Source organism: Pelophylax lessonae (assembly GCF_965119305.1).
Source record: "Pelophylax lessonae genome assembly, chromosome: 2".
NCBI lineage: Eukaryota > Metazoa > Chordata > Amphibia > Anura > Ranidae > Pelophylax > Pelophylax lessonae.
This window is the reverse complement of record NC_138769.1, coordinates 257,657,632-257,672,945: the sequence shown is the minus strand read 5'-3', so window position 1 is coordinate 257,672,945 and position 15,314 is coordinate 257,657,632.

Below are 15,314 nucleotides of genomic sequence, written 5' to 3'. Positions count from 1 at the left end.
ATATATATGTATTTCACTCTCACAATGCCCTCTAATGGGGGCTATAGGAATGACTTGTAGCTCAAGATATCGTTGAGGCCTGGAGACTGAGTGGCCCTTAAGTCAAAAATCCACTTTGCCTCCTTACATAATACTTTCTTATCTACATACCCCCTCTCGAATCCTGATGTATTACTTCCAAGACTGTGAGTCGTCAAACCTATGTTTCAGGCCTACATGTCCTCCAATTGGTGTATTGATCTGTCCTGTAGATATATAAGAGATATGATCCGAGATGCGTTTATGTAGAAATCTAATCGTTTTTCCCCACATAGAATGATCCGCAGCTGCAGAACATAATGTATACTACATTTTTAGTTTGAAAGATTACGTGTTCATTTAAATAGTGTATGCGACCCGATGGTAGCCTATAGGACGACCCTTCCAGGATCCATGAGCAGAAATCACAATTTCCGCACTTAAACATCCCTTTGGGTAATTGGTCATTATTATGAGGTCTAGCATAGTGACTATGAACCATGCTATCTCATAGTGATTTTGCCCTCCTATATGTAACACTTGAAGAAGGTCCAAAGTATCTACAAAGTACTGGGTCATCTGTGAAGATGCTCCAGTTTTTCCTAAGTATCTCATAAATCTCAGAGTGCTGCCCAGAATATGTAGTAATAAACCTCGTTCTATCATCTCCCTCCTTCTCTTTCTTGTCAAAGAGTAATTAATGGTGCATTTTTTGTATAGCTTTATTGTATGCCATGCGTAATATCGACTGAGTGTATCCTCCTTGCATGAGTCTAGTTCTGAGTTTATCTGATTCTTGTTGAAAAGGGCATCCTCTGAACAGTTTCTCCTAAGTCAGAGATATTGTGAATATGGTATACTATTTACCACATTTCTAGGGTGGGCACTATCTGAGTGCAGTATTGTGTTTCCTGCCGTAGGTTTCCTGAAAAGAGTAGTTCCTATCCTTCCATCACCCTGCATGTATAAGGTATTATCGAGAAAATCAATTTGTTCTTTACTCCAGGACATCGTGAATTTCAGATTAAACCTATTTACTTGTAAAAGTTGAAAGAATTCCTGAAAGAGATCAGCACTCGCATCCCAAATAATGAGGACGTCATCAATGTAGTAACTGGACCACGAAACAATGTGGTCCAGGTACATTGAGAGATCCTCACTGGAAAATAATTCACGCTCCCACCTCCCCAGGTGCAGATTAGCATAGGCAGGGGCACAACAGGTGCCCATGGCTATACCCTGCACCTGGAGGAGGTGGGAGCCATCAAATGTGAAGATGTTGTGTTTCAAAATATGAGATAAAATCTCAATGACAAAATTATTATATGCCTCAAACATAGGGCCTATCTCGCGTAAATACATACGAATAGTCTCCAATCCTAACTCATGGGGTATAGAGGAATATAATGCCTCTATATCCAAAGCAATCAACAGACTTCCCGCAAGCATCACTTTGTCATATAATGTTCGCAAAAGTTCGGGGGTGTCCTGAATATATGATGGTAGGCTAACTACCTGAGGACGTAGGTACTCATCAATGAGTCTACTTGCAGACTCAGTGTATGATCTGATGCCCGATATTATTGGGCGTCCAGGGGGGTCAACCCGACTTTTATGCGTTTTCGGTAACGCATAAAACGTCGGGGTGATAGGATGGTCAATTTTGATATATTCATAAGTGTTTTTGTCTATGATGCCTTGCGAGTATGCCCTATTAATTATTGTGGTATATTTGTTTTGGGCTATCAGTATCTGGTCCTCCCCAATAGGTCTATACCATTCACAATTTTTAAGGATATTCCAACACATGTTTCTATATTGTAGATGGTCCATTATAACTATATTTCCCCCTTTATCAGAGGGCTTGAGCACGATATCCTGATTTTTACTTAAAGATGTAATAGCCTGTTTAAGGGGGGGTTAGGTTAGTATTTTTTTGTTGTCTTATGACCAAACGGTTGATGTCTGCTGTGGTTTTATTTACAAAAGCCCAAATATTGGGATTGGTTTGAAGGGGAGGAAATTTTGTAGATTTCTTTTTAACTGACGGAATACTATCAGATACATACGATATTCCATGCTGAACAGGAGACTCAGGGACATCATATGTATCACTATCGACAGGTTCATTATCGGATGTAATATTCTCCTCAAAGTCTTTATTTTCGTCTAGGAGCTGCATAAGGTCCTTTAAAGCCTGAAAATCCCGGACCGTAAAGTCCTTCCTCGCTTTCAAGCATTGTTTATCAAAAATATATTTATAGGTTAATCTTCGAGCAAATAAATTAAGATCTTTTACATTGTCAAAATGGGTAGATTTGTAGTCCGGGCAAAAACTAAGACCTCTTTTGAGGAGGTCCTCTTCATTAGGGGATAATTTATATGACGATAAGTTTATAATCTTAAGTGCATCTATATCTGGTGCATGAGTAGTGCTTAAATTGTTGGGCAGTGCTTCGTGTCATAGTTCTTTGTCTACTTGTTTAGATGTGATTTTTGGTGTTGCTCCCAAAGTATTTGGTGGGGATAGCCCTGTGTAAGTGGTAATGAGAGCCTCTTGTGTACTATTAATGTGTGAATCAGTTCGAGTGCTTGTCTTTTTGGATTTCACAGTGTTACTTAACTCCATACAAGGAAGTTGAGGCCCAAGGGCCATGCCCATGCCATTGTTTGCGTGATTGATACCTTCACCATTATTGTGCATAGTGTGAGTAGAAGTAGTGCCCTCCACCATTCTTTTTTTGTCCGAATTTCCACGATCATCTGGAGTCTTATTCCTTTTCCTGGATGATCTATTCCTAGGATGATTTGTCTCAGAAAAACAAGAGGGAAGAGAAGTTTGAGACAAGTTAGATTCTGATTCACTATCAAAGTCCCGATTGGATATATTTCTTATATTTCTTTGGTTTGGATTTTTAACATTTCTCCATATTCTCCTATACACATGCCGATATAGTCCCGCTTTCCTGGACCTCTCTTGGTCTTTGGTTTTTCTTTTTTGGTGTTCTGGAGAAGTTTCTGTATGTCCCTGGGTGTCACAGTCAATCTTTCCTCTGCATTTCATCCTCAATCCAATGGCCAAACAGAGAGAACAAATCAGACTTTGGAACAATATCTTCACTGTTTTGTTAGCTATTTGCCGGATGATTGGGTAGATTATCTTCCAACAGCAGAATGTTCCTACAATAATTCTAAGCACAGCTCCACATCTCTTTTTATGTGTCCTTTTTATGTGAATACAGGGTACCATCCAGTTTGCATCCCTGACCTCCCTATTGCTACACTGATTCCTGCTGTTAATGAGAGGTTATCTCTTTTACAGGAAACTCAAAGTAAATTGCTTGAAACATTGAAGGTGGCACAGGAGGCTTACAAGAAGGCATCTGATAGACGTCGAAGAGAAATACCGTCTTTCCGTGTTGGAGACAAGGTTTGGTTATCCACAAAGAATCTAGGACCTTTTCAAATCCTGGCACAAGTTAATGCAGTTACTTTCCGCTTGAAACTTCCTGACAGTATGAGAGTTCATCCTGTTTTTCATGTTTCTTTACTTAAACCCTTCCATGAAAATTCCTTCCCTGGGAGAGTCCTTCCTCCTCCCCTGCCTGTGGTTGTTGAGGGTGAAGAGGAATTTATTGTAGAAAGAATAATTGACTACAGGATCCACAGGAACAAGTTGCAGTACCTGGTGAAATGGGAAGGATACGGACTTGAAGAAAATTCTTGGGAACCTGCTCAGCATGTCCATGCTCTAAGACTGGTTCAGGAGTTCCATCAAAGGTTTCCGCTTAAACCTGGTCCTGAGACGCCCTGTGGTCGTCCTGGAAGGAGGGGCATACTGCCAGGGCCCAGATTTGAACCCAGGTCCTCGGTTGCTTCTGGCAGTGCTTCTTCTTGCTGAACTATCCAGCAGCTGATATCTATTCATTCTAGATCTATGTGGTGACCTAGACATTGTCCAGTTTCCTGTCTAGTTCCTTGCCCAGACTCCTGTGAACTCTGAACCTTTGGCCACTCCTTTGCACTTCCTATGTAAGCTTGATCTGGAAACTCCCTGATGCCAGATTATTGTGCTTTTGCCAAGATCTAGCTTAGTGTGCTTCATCCACCCTAATCTTCTACTTCTGTACCGACCTCCAGCTATGTTCCAGGACTACGCCTCTGCCTGCTGCCATTTGCTCTTCTCTGCTTGTGTACCGATCTTTGGCTAAGACTAGACTACTCTTCTGCTTGTTCCCTCACTCCGGCTCATCTCTTGTGTACTAGACCCTGCTTGTTGACCACGGTTGTGCTGCTTCCTGCGACTGGACTCTGAGCCTGACCCAGTAATCGTGACACTTGCAGTGGATTACAATTGATTGTTTCCTCTACAGTGGATTACAAGTGATCGTTACCTTTACAGTGGATTACAAATACTATTCCTTGGATCAGTGGTCCTCAGGGCCCACTAACAGGCCAGATTTAAAGTGTTACCTTGGGGAGATGCAGACTAGAGTACTGCAATCACTGAGCAGCAAAATATATCACCTGGGATGTATTTCAGTTATCTTGCAAACCTGGCCTGTTAGTGGGCCCTGTAGACCAGGGTTGAGGACCACTGCCTTGGATGACTAAGGATCCCTTGGCCAGCGAAGACTTGCTCATTCAGGAGACTCTTGCAATCTAAAGTAAAGGGGCCCCCATAGGATACAGGATACAGAGTGCACTCTGATAGATAGCCTAGCATTAGGTTAATAGAGTCACTGATATAAGTTAGATAAATTGCAGTGCTATTCTTTATCACAGTTAAACACTATTTCTGTGGTCACTCTCACAATTCATTTGAGGGATGATTTATTGACAGAATATTGATACATCAGTCCTCAATTATAATAGCATAACATATACGTGCATTGGTGTTTGCTTTGTTTGATCCTGAGTGCTGAATCCTTTGCAACTCTTGGGTTTTAGGATTCAGGATTTCCATTTGGTTCTCTTTATCTTTAATTCCTGTAGTGTTGATTTGTAACTGCTACACTTTAATCGTCCAGTAAACGGTTAAACTGGTGCTTCATTGTGTCAAAGTGTATTCTTAAAGGCGCATACACCCAAAAAATCACCAGGTGTGCCAGAGGGGTGGAGCTTGATCTTGGGGGTTGAAAGGCGGAGCAAGGGACCCGTTTTACCTCAGCGGCTCCTGAGGGGGTAGTGCTACACATGGAGGCTTGTCCGGGATTTCCCGCTACTCTGCAAGCAGCACCTCAAGACATCGCCCCTAACTGTACCAAGATGGACTCTGTCGCTGTGACTCAGTGGTGTCGTGAAGAAGGCGCCTGCCCAGAGTCAAGTGTGGTGATTGAGCTCCCAGGAGAAGCCTGGACAGAAGAGCAGATCAGCCAAGTGGTGAAGACTTTGGCCACAGGCAAGAAAGCATGGGTAGTTGATGTCAGATTAGACAAAGGAGCCTCTTGCACCTACACGCCTCTAGAGTGGAAGCAAGGGGTCCCTGGCAGCTTCCAAGGAACCAGTGTACAGCTGGCTGACAAGACAGAGTCTCGCCTAATTCAGCAAAGCACTCTGGACAAGGGTCCATCAAGCTCTAGTGGAGCTGGGGCCGCAAAGGAAGAAGCCCCTACCATGACATCCCTGGCCATGATTGGGCCAGAGTTTTTTGTTGCATTGGGAGAATTTGTGTCAAAGTGTAAGAAAGACACTCCAACATACTCAGGAGATGGGTATCGGAAGCTCAGAGATTTTTAAGGAATACAGCCCATGCCCGTAGGAGAGAGCAACTTCGAGGAGTGGTTGGATCAAGCCACACAAGCCTTGGATGAATGGGACATCCCTGAAACCTATAAGAAACAGAGGATCACAGAAAGTTTAAGGGGGCCTGCCTCAGAGGCCATCCGCAACTTGAAACTCAGAAAGAGAAATTGTATTGCCCAGGACTACCTGAGTGCATTGCAGGACGCATTTGGGCGTACAGAGAAAGTCTCTGATCTCATATATCAGTTGGAGCACACTTATCAAGATTAGGGAGAGAAACTGATTACATGAGGCGTTTAGACAAAATCATACATCAGGTCTTGCTGAAGAAGGGCATAGACCCTAGGAAGGTGGATGAGGTTCAGGATCAGCAAGTCTTGAGAGGTGCCCAACCCTTGAATCCCTTACTACTTACTACTGAGAACCCGGCAAGATGGAGGCATACTGAAGTACCCAGACTTAATTCGGATTGTCTGGGAAGAAGAGGCTATGTTGGAAAACAAGAAGAAGAACCGGAGTTCAGAATCTGTTGTCGGGGTCTGAGTAGTCAGTGCCACAGGTGGCGACCCTGAGGTTGAGCTTCTTAAAACTCAAGTATTGCAACTGATAGAGATGATGGCTTTGCTGACTGCTGACTGCCAGACCCACTAATACACCTGGCACCTGCCATTGCAGAAGTTGGAGGAGTAAGAGATATGGGGCATTGGGACTCAAAATTTCCCTTACGATGGCTATCTACCAATCAAGCTGTCCTTTGACCCATCCATGGTTGGGAAGACCGAGATATTTGACATACTGGCAGTGGTATGCCCTCGCCCGCTTGGGGCCAGCAAGAATTCCCTGATCATAGGGACCAATACCGACCTTGTATGAAGGCTGTTGACACCTCTTGTTGAAGAGCCCAGTGCTACAACTACCCATGTGCATCCCATGTTGAGACAGGCCTATCAACGCTTAGTGCAAGAGTAAAAGGCCCCAGCTGAGAGGGTAAGGAAGATATGGCACCTGGATCACTGTGAAAAGGTATTACAGCCTGGCGAAATTATTTGTTTGCCAGCCACTGTCAAGCTCAGTTGGAAGAATCCAGGTCCTTTCATTATCCTTGAAGCAGATGGCCAGAGAGAAGATACAGGGTTGGAAATAATCCCAGAAGTGGTCTCAACTAAGGCGCTGCATAGAAGCTGAGGAAGAGTCACAGTGTGCGTAACATCACGGCCTTTTCAGTGAAGATGCCTGCTCGGATGTTATTAGGGCAAGTGAATCCAGCCACCCCAGTCTCACCGTCTGATTTGGTAGGGGGAGTGAAAGATGGAATCTCGGTGGAGGAGTTCTACCTGAAGAACATTCCTTTTTTTACCTGAATGGAAGGAGAATATCAAGAATCTAATGAGCTAATAAGATGGCAAATAGCATTCTCCAAGAGTAAGTTTGATGTGGGGTGTCCAAAGAGTGCCCACCTCCGGATTCGCCTCCAGGAGGATAAGCCATTCCGGGAACGAGTGCGACAAATCCCCTTGGGGGATTTGGAAGACCTGTGGCAGCAGCTGACTGAACTGAAGAGAACAGGTATTATCCGGGAGTCTCAGAGTCCGTACACTTCTCCAATAGTGGTTGTACGAAAGAAAAACTGGTCCCTGAGGCTGTGCATCGACTATCAAACATTGAATCAGAGGACCAACCCCGACCAATATACCACCCCTAGGATAGAAGATGCCCTGTAGAGCCTGTCAGTGGCAAAATGGTTCAGCGTACTGGACTTGAAGAGCAGGTACTACCAAATTCCTATGCACCCTGAAGTTCGAGAAAAGACCGCTTTCATCACCCCAGTAGGATTCTTTGAATTCAACCGAATGCCACAGGGTCTGTCTGGCGCCCAGCCACTTTCCAAAGATTAATGGAGAGGACAGTGGGCAATATGAACTTGATTGAGGTGTTGGTGTACCTGGATGACATTATCATCTTCGGTAAGACGTTGGAAGAACATGAAGAGCGTTTGGAGAAGGTCTTGAAGAGACTCCATGAGGAGGGGTTGAAGCGGTCGTTGGAAAAATGCCAGTTCTATCAACCTTCAGTTAACTACCTTGGCCATATTGTGTCTGCCGAAGGGGTGGCCACCGACCCTCAGAATTTGGAAGCTGTTACCTCTTGGCCGAGGCCTACCAATGTGACTGAACTCAGATCATTCCTGGGATTCTGTTCCTATTACAGAACATTTGTTGAAGGTTTCGCATTCGCAAAAATAGCTGGTCCACTCAATTAACTATTGAAGAATGAAGAGGAAGAAGGCGCAGACCTAAGTAAATCTGTCAGACCCGCTGGAGGGCCAAGAAGACCCCGAGAGTCCATTCAGGAACTGTGGACTGCTCAGTGTGAGGAAGCTTTTAGGCAGCTGAAGTGGAGTTTGACAACAGCTCCAGTCCTGGCCTATGCAGATCCAACCAAGCCTTACGAACTACATGTTGATGCCAGTAGAGAAGGGCTAGGTGGGGTGCTGTATCAAGAACATGATGGTCACCTGTGGCCAGTCGCTTATGCGAGTCGGAGTCTGGCACCCACCGAGAAGAATTACCCCACGCATAAACTAAAATTTCTGGCTTTGAAGTGGGCAGTGGTGGACAAGCTGAGGGATTACCTGTATGGGGCAGACTTTGTGATCAAGACAGACAATAATCCTCTCACATACCTCCTCACTACCGCCAAGTTGGACACCACTAGTCACAGGTGGTTGGCTGCCTTGTCAGAATTTAATTTCAGCCTGAACTACCATCCAGGGGTAGGAAACAGGGATGCAGACGCTCTGTCAAGAAGGCCCCACGGTCCAAGTATGGACCCAGCTGGCACCTGAAGGTGTACAAGCTCTTTGTCAGGGTGTAGAATATTGAGCTGGAGGTGGGTCTAGAGCGGAAGAAATTGGAGTCTCAGCAGCCGGAGTTCCAAGGGGTTATTGCAACATCACCCAGGTTGGGGATGAAGGTTTGCCCAAACTCTCCAAGAAAGACTTAAGAAAAGACCAGATGGAAGATCCTCTCTAGACTGGTGATAAAGGCTCTGGCGAGCCAGTGTCCTGATTTGCTTCTTACTGACACCCCAACAGAAGCTTGACTGCTTCATAGAGAGTGGGATCGGTTGCAACTGCGCAACGGAGTGGTCTACCGAAGGGGCTCCTCTGACGATCCTAAAGAGAAATGGCAGTTATTTCTACCTGAGAAGCATAGAGGGACTGTGTTGACTGCTCTACATGACAACCATGGCCACCTAGGGCCCTAAAGGACTTTTAACCTTGTGAGAGACCGGTTCTACTGAGCCTGCATGTGGGCTGAAGTTGAAAGCTACTGCCATTCATGCATCAGATGCATACAAAGGAAGACTTTGCCTCATCGAGCTGCCCCAATGGGCCATCTTCAGAGCCATGGAGCTGGTGTGCATTGACTTTCTGTGCTTGGAGCCTGACCTGAGTGGACAGGGGAATATTCTGGTAGTGACTGATCACTTCACTAGATATGCCCAAGCTTTTCCCACTAAAGACCAACAAGCATCTACAGTAGCCAAGATCTTGGTGGAAAAGTTCTTCATACACTATGGTCTACCTCAACGAATCCACTCCGATCAAGGGAAAGACTTTGAAGGTTACCTGGTCAAGAAGCTCTTAGATTTGCTTGTGTAGCGGACCCCCCAGAACCCCCTAGGGCCTAGTGATGACCTTCAGAGGCAGAGAGGGGCTACATACCTCCTGTGGGTGTGGATTGTCAGGCATGGTGGGTAGTGATGCAGGTAAAATAAATGCTGGGCGCCAGTCACCTTTATGCTGAAGGAACAGGATAGTTTATTTCTTCTCAACAGGTCAAAAATAAACTGGGGGAGAGAGGGGTAGGGTCCAGGACACCCTTTAAGAACAGTCTATTAGGCAGACTCCTATTGCAAAAGACAGGTTATTCAGACAGCGGTACAGGATAGCAGACCTTGGGAATTATTAGGTATCCATGAGCTTCAGATTGATCTGGGAGACATCTTCTCTCCACTAGACACAATCCCTTTTTGTGGTCTGTACTGTCTGGACAGCTGTCCTCCATAAGAAACAAGCAGGTTACTCACACAGGTTACTGGATGTCTGTGGATGATCTTTCCCATGTGGGTCGCTGGCTCTCCTCAGCAGAATCCCAGGTATCTGACTAGGCCTCAGGCTTCAGGCCTAGTCAGCAGCAAACAGCAGCACACACCCTCCCCCCAGGGGGTCCGGGCGGGAAGAGCCCGATTATTGGACCTCCAATCCTTTTTATAAGATCTCCCAGAATGCCGTAGTGACACTGTAATTGGCTGAGAGATACATGGACATTAACAGTTTGTTTAACTGTAATTCTCACACTAGTGTCAGAGGCTACAGTGCCACCTACTGACGGAAGGGAGAAACGCAGTCAAACCAGATTAAGAAGGGAAGTCCAATTAACCACAGAATAATTACAGCCAAGCTAAGTAAGGCTCAGCAACTAAATTTAACAGCAACCTTGCATAAAGACAAGGGTGCTACACACTCCCCCTGCCAAGGAGACTACGTCCTCGGAGTCTGCGGAAACAGAGACTCTCAAGCCTGAAAGTGGATGTCCTGGCAAAGATGGATGGGTAGGGGTGAAAAAGGAAAAGGTTAAACTTTGGTGTACAAATACGTGTGGCATTCCACACGAAGCAAAAATATGAAACAATATACACATTACAATACTTCCTAACTGACTAACTGACTGTCAGTACATCCTACAGTTGTATAGGGCAACACCATACTCACCAAAGGCACTGTCTCACCTCAGCCGAGAGAGAACACTGTGGGTATGAAAAATTAGCAACACACTTATAATATCAACTATTATACTATAGACATATATACACCTAAAATGTTGTTTAACCTCAGCCGAGGGAAAACAAAATTTTAATAAGCAAACACATTTTATCACATCCTAATAATCTACTCAATTTACCATGAATATATACAAAATATTTGCATGTCCGAGAGAAGGTGCCTATCTCCAGGGGTAAGAGACTGACCGAGAACCCCCCAGATAAGGGCACATCCCCTGAAACATACCAATACATCAGGGAAAATAATCCACTTTAAACTATTTTAATAATAGTATAGAATTTTACTGCTCACTAGGGTAGACACTCTCACGCCATCTAGTGGAGGAAAACAGAAAACACTTTGCATCATCAAAAACTTTTCAGTCCATGAGTTCCAAAAATGCAGGTGAAAGACTTGCTGGTTTCCTATAGCACAGCCTACCTGACTAACTAACTATTTTACAAGGTCTCTGTGACCCCAGAGTCCCAATAGTCTGTGCACCAACATTGCTAGCGAAGATCATTTCTTGCTGGCTCTGTTACACCAAAGTCCAACAGGCACTTTAACTTATTGCATGGGTTTCAAAAATAGGAAAACACACTCCTTTCTAGGAAAGTTTGAGTTCAGTGGTTTGTACCAAAACTGTCTTACATAGTAAATTAAGCCTTAAATCAACGTTTAGTTCCAAAAACTGAACTGTAGTGTTGCAAACATCAGGCAACACCAATAACTGAAAGATAGCATCAGCCATTTTCTCCAGGAGGCTGAGGCTAGTTTTCTTCACACCTGGATGGGAAGCATGCTGGCAATTCAGAAACATAAGCCAGCAGGTACTTAACTTGAGCTTGTTTGCATGGCTACTTCCAGGAGCAACACAGCCACACAAAAATGCAGAGGACTATCATCATCATGAACTTTGCTGATTCACTTTTCCATAGCAACAAAGTCCCACTGCATATGTAATTTCATCTCACCTTTTCCATAAGCAAGACACGCTGACAATGAAAAGAGACCGGTCAGCATGTCACTTTTCAGGGCACCTCCTGTAGCTGCTAGCAATTCAGAGCACAGCCCAGCAGTAGCATAGCACAGACAGGAGTGTCCCCAAAGCAACTTTTCAGAACAGCTTCTGGTGAGGCAGATACAGCTTCAAACTTGACATCACATAGCTGTATTCCATAGGATTTTGACACAGAAATTCAAGCTTTATACATCACCAGTAGTATCGTGGATCAGGCAGTTGAATAGGCTTCCCAGAAGATCCAATAGTGGTGATGTAATGCCTTGCATCAGCTTGATTGGGCCTCCTTATAATGACACAATCCGGGTATATATGACGACCATAGTCCCAGGTTTTCAGAACTTTAGTGTACTGTTCTGCTTGTCTGGGTGACAACTCAGAGATTTTTCAGTATACAGGAATTCTCAGATAATCTCTGATTGCACTGTCAATCCATTGAGCCCGCTTGTCTTGAATTTCAGCTACAAGAGACTCTGGCACATAAGGATACAAATAGCCATATTCCTCAGCTATTTTCTTCATCACAATTCGCTGAAACTTAGACAATTTTGACAAGATTCTAGGGTCTCCATAGCCAAGCAACACAGGCGTATCTGGAGCACACTTGACAGGATACCCTGCAACTGTATCTGGTCTTGGAGGGACACTTGCAGGACCAGATTCATGACTTGCAGGCAAAGGCAAGGTAGGCCTAATACTGGAGGTAATATTGGGTGAATGGACATCCTCCTTTGTAGGCTCAACTTGCGGTTCAGTCTCACTATCAGACCAATTTTCACAAAATGACACAGTGTCAGAGAACAGCTCTGAGATTCGGTCAGACATTATATCAGAGTCTGACTCTGCGGGGAACTCTTCAGCTGGGAGCAGGTTAGGCCGGGAAATTATAGCAACAGACTCTCCTGACTCTGCTCCCAAGGAAGACACTGGTCTCACAGTCCCAACAGGTACGCCACCCTTACCCACATCAGGCTTACCAGGTTCAGGCGATTTCTTTTCCGGTGATCCCATCATTAAAGCAAGCAGGCGACCTCGACCGCGGCCACGGCGGGAGGTCACTGGGATGTCCGGCATTGCAGCGGTCACTGTAGCTAAAGAAGTAGAAGGAACAGGAGCTTCAGCAGGTAGAGCAACAGTAGTAGTGACCACTGGAGCCGGTCCGGAATCGGCAGCTGCAACACATTTGAGCCAGTCCACTTGCAGCACCCGGGGTGATAGGGCCGGTGAGACTACCTCCAACAGCGATTCCCCGCAACTTCCGCAGGTGATCCAGGGCCGAATACTAGTAGCCAGTCCAGAACACTTCACACATGTCAGCCCGATCGCTTCGTAGCCTCCAGCCGTGTACAGCACCAGGTTCCCTTTAGGTGTGTACCGCACCCCGGTGTCAGTGATGACTTCCTTCAGCCCAGCGGGGCTAGAACCGATGCCTGGCACAAACACTCTCAGGTCAGAAGAAGGAATTCCAAAGTGCGCCATCTTCACACTCTTCCAACACGTGCAGCCAGGTAACTGCGCACACAAGCGCGGTTTAATTTCCTCCGCGTGGGAACAGCGACCCCTCCCCCCTGCCAAGGGATTGGTCCAGCCGTTCAGCAATATCTTCAGCGCCCGCCTCTTTTCCTTTGCGGCGCCAAAAATCTTCTGGAGTCTGCCTTAACCCCTTCAGCCCTGGCGTAAAGTGACAAAAGACCAGGCTGACACTCTCCCCAGAGCAAAGAGACAGTTAGGTTCTTCCCACGTTGTTGAAAGGACAAAACACAGTCTTTGAGGTACAAAAGATGTTACTTGCCACTCTCCCACGGAGCCAAACGGTGATTCTTGCGCGGTTGCTATGGGCGAACCACCACAAAAATACCGCTTCGCCCCACGTTGGGCGCCAGATGTAGCGGACCCCCCAGAACCCCCTAGGGCCTAGTGATGACCTTCAGAGGCAGAGAGGGGCTACATACCTCCTGTGGGTGTGGATTGTCAGGCATGGTGGGTAGTGATGCAGGTAAAATAAATGCTGGGCGCCAGTCACCTTTATGCTGAAGGAACAGGATAGTTTATTTCTTCTCAACAGGTCAAAAATAAACTGGGGGAGAGAGGGGTAGGGTCCAGGACACCCTTTAAGAACAGTCTATTAGGCAGACTCCTATTGCAAAAGACAGGTTATTCAGACAGCGGTACAGGATAGCAGACCTTGGGAATTATTAGGTATCCATGAGCTTCAGATTGATCTGGGAGACATCTTCTCTCCACTAGACACAATCCCTTTTTGTGGTCTGTACTGTCTGGACAGCTGTCCTCCATAAGAAACAAGCAGGTTACTCACACAGGTTACTGGATGTCTGTGGATGATCTTTCCCATGTGGGTCGCTGGCTCTCCTCAGCAGAATCCCAGGTATCTGACTAGGCCTCAGGCTTCAGGCCTAGTCAGCAGCAAACAGCAGCACACACCCTCCCCCCAGGGGGTCCGGGCGGGAAGAGCCCGATTATTGGACCTCCAATCCTTTTTATAAGATCTCCCAGAATGCCGTAGTGACACTGTAATTGGCTGAGAGATACATGGACATTAACAGTTTGTTTAACTGTAATTCTCACACTAGTGTCAGAGGCTACAGTGCCACCTACTGACGGAAGGGAGAAACGCAGTCAAACCAGATTAAGAAGGGAAGTCCAATTAACCACAGAATAATTACAGCCAAGCTAAGTAAGGCTCAGCAACTAAATTTAACAGCAACCTTGCATAAAGACAAGGGTGCTACACTTGGTGTTAGGAACGCTTCCTGAGCACACTGATGTGCTGTCATGAGTCTGCAACCTAAAGGGTTAACCTAGAGCAGACTAATTGCAATAATTGGCAAACAGGTTGCCTTATTTAAACAGCTCAGCAGCACTGCACTTTGCTGTGTTGTCTTCAGCTCTCCTGTGTTTTGAACCTGCTTCCTGTTGATTTCCTGTCTGATACCTGTTGACCTTTGGCTCATCCCTGACTTCGCTTGTTTGCTGCCTGTCCTGATCTCGGCTCGTTTTGACTACTCTTCTGGATTCTCCTTGTCGGCTCATCCACCTTCGGACCTTGACCGGTTATCCCCCGGTGGGGCGACCCTGGGGACCGCGACCTGGTATCCACCTGCAGCCAAATCCATCCTCACCATCAGAGGCTCTGGTGAAGACCGGTGGATGCTTAGACCCCGCACCTCAGGTTAGCCTGTGCTACTCACCTCGGGTTTCCAACCAAGCTCCGCCCACCGGCAATGGTAAGCCTTCTCTGCGTGACAGGCTTCCACCCATAGGCGTGCGCAGCCTATTGCATTAGGGTGTGCACCCCAAAGCTCAAACACACATGCGTGTGTATATATATATATATATATATATATATATATATATACACACACACACACATAAACACTTGTCAAAAGTATTGGGACACTAAAAGGTTTTTGCACTTAAGTTAAATTGTATGGCAAATATCTGTAGAGGGGTTCCACCATCACTGCTAAGTTTTGAAAAAGATGTATGCCTTATTTTCCTTTTGATGAGTATTACAGGTGAAATTACATGTGAGGCACTGATATGGACTGATAGGCAGCACTAATAGGCGCTTGTTCTCAGCACTGACTGGCACTGATGAGGCTGCACTGATGGGTACTGATAGGTGGCACTGATAGGCAGCACTTATTGGCAGCACTGATGGGCACTAATAGGCATCACTGA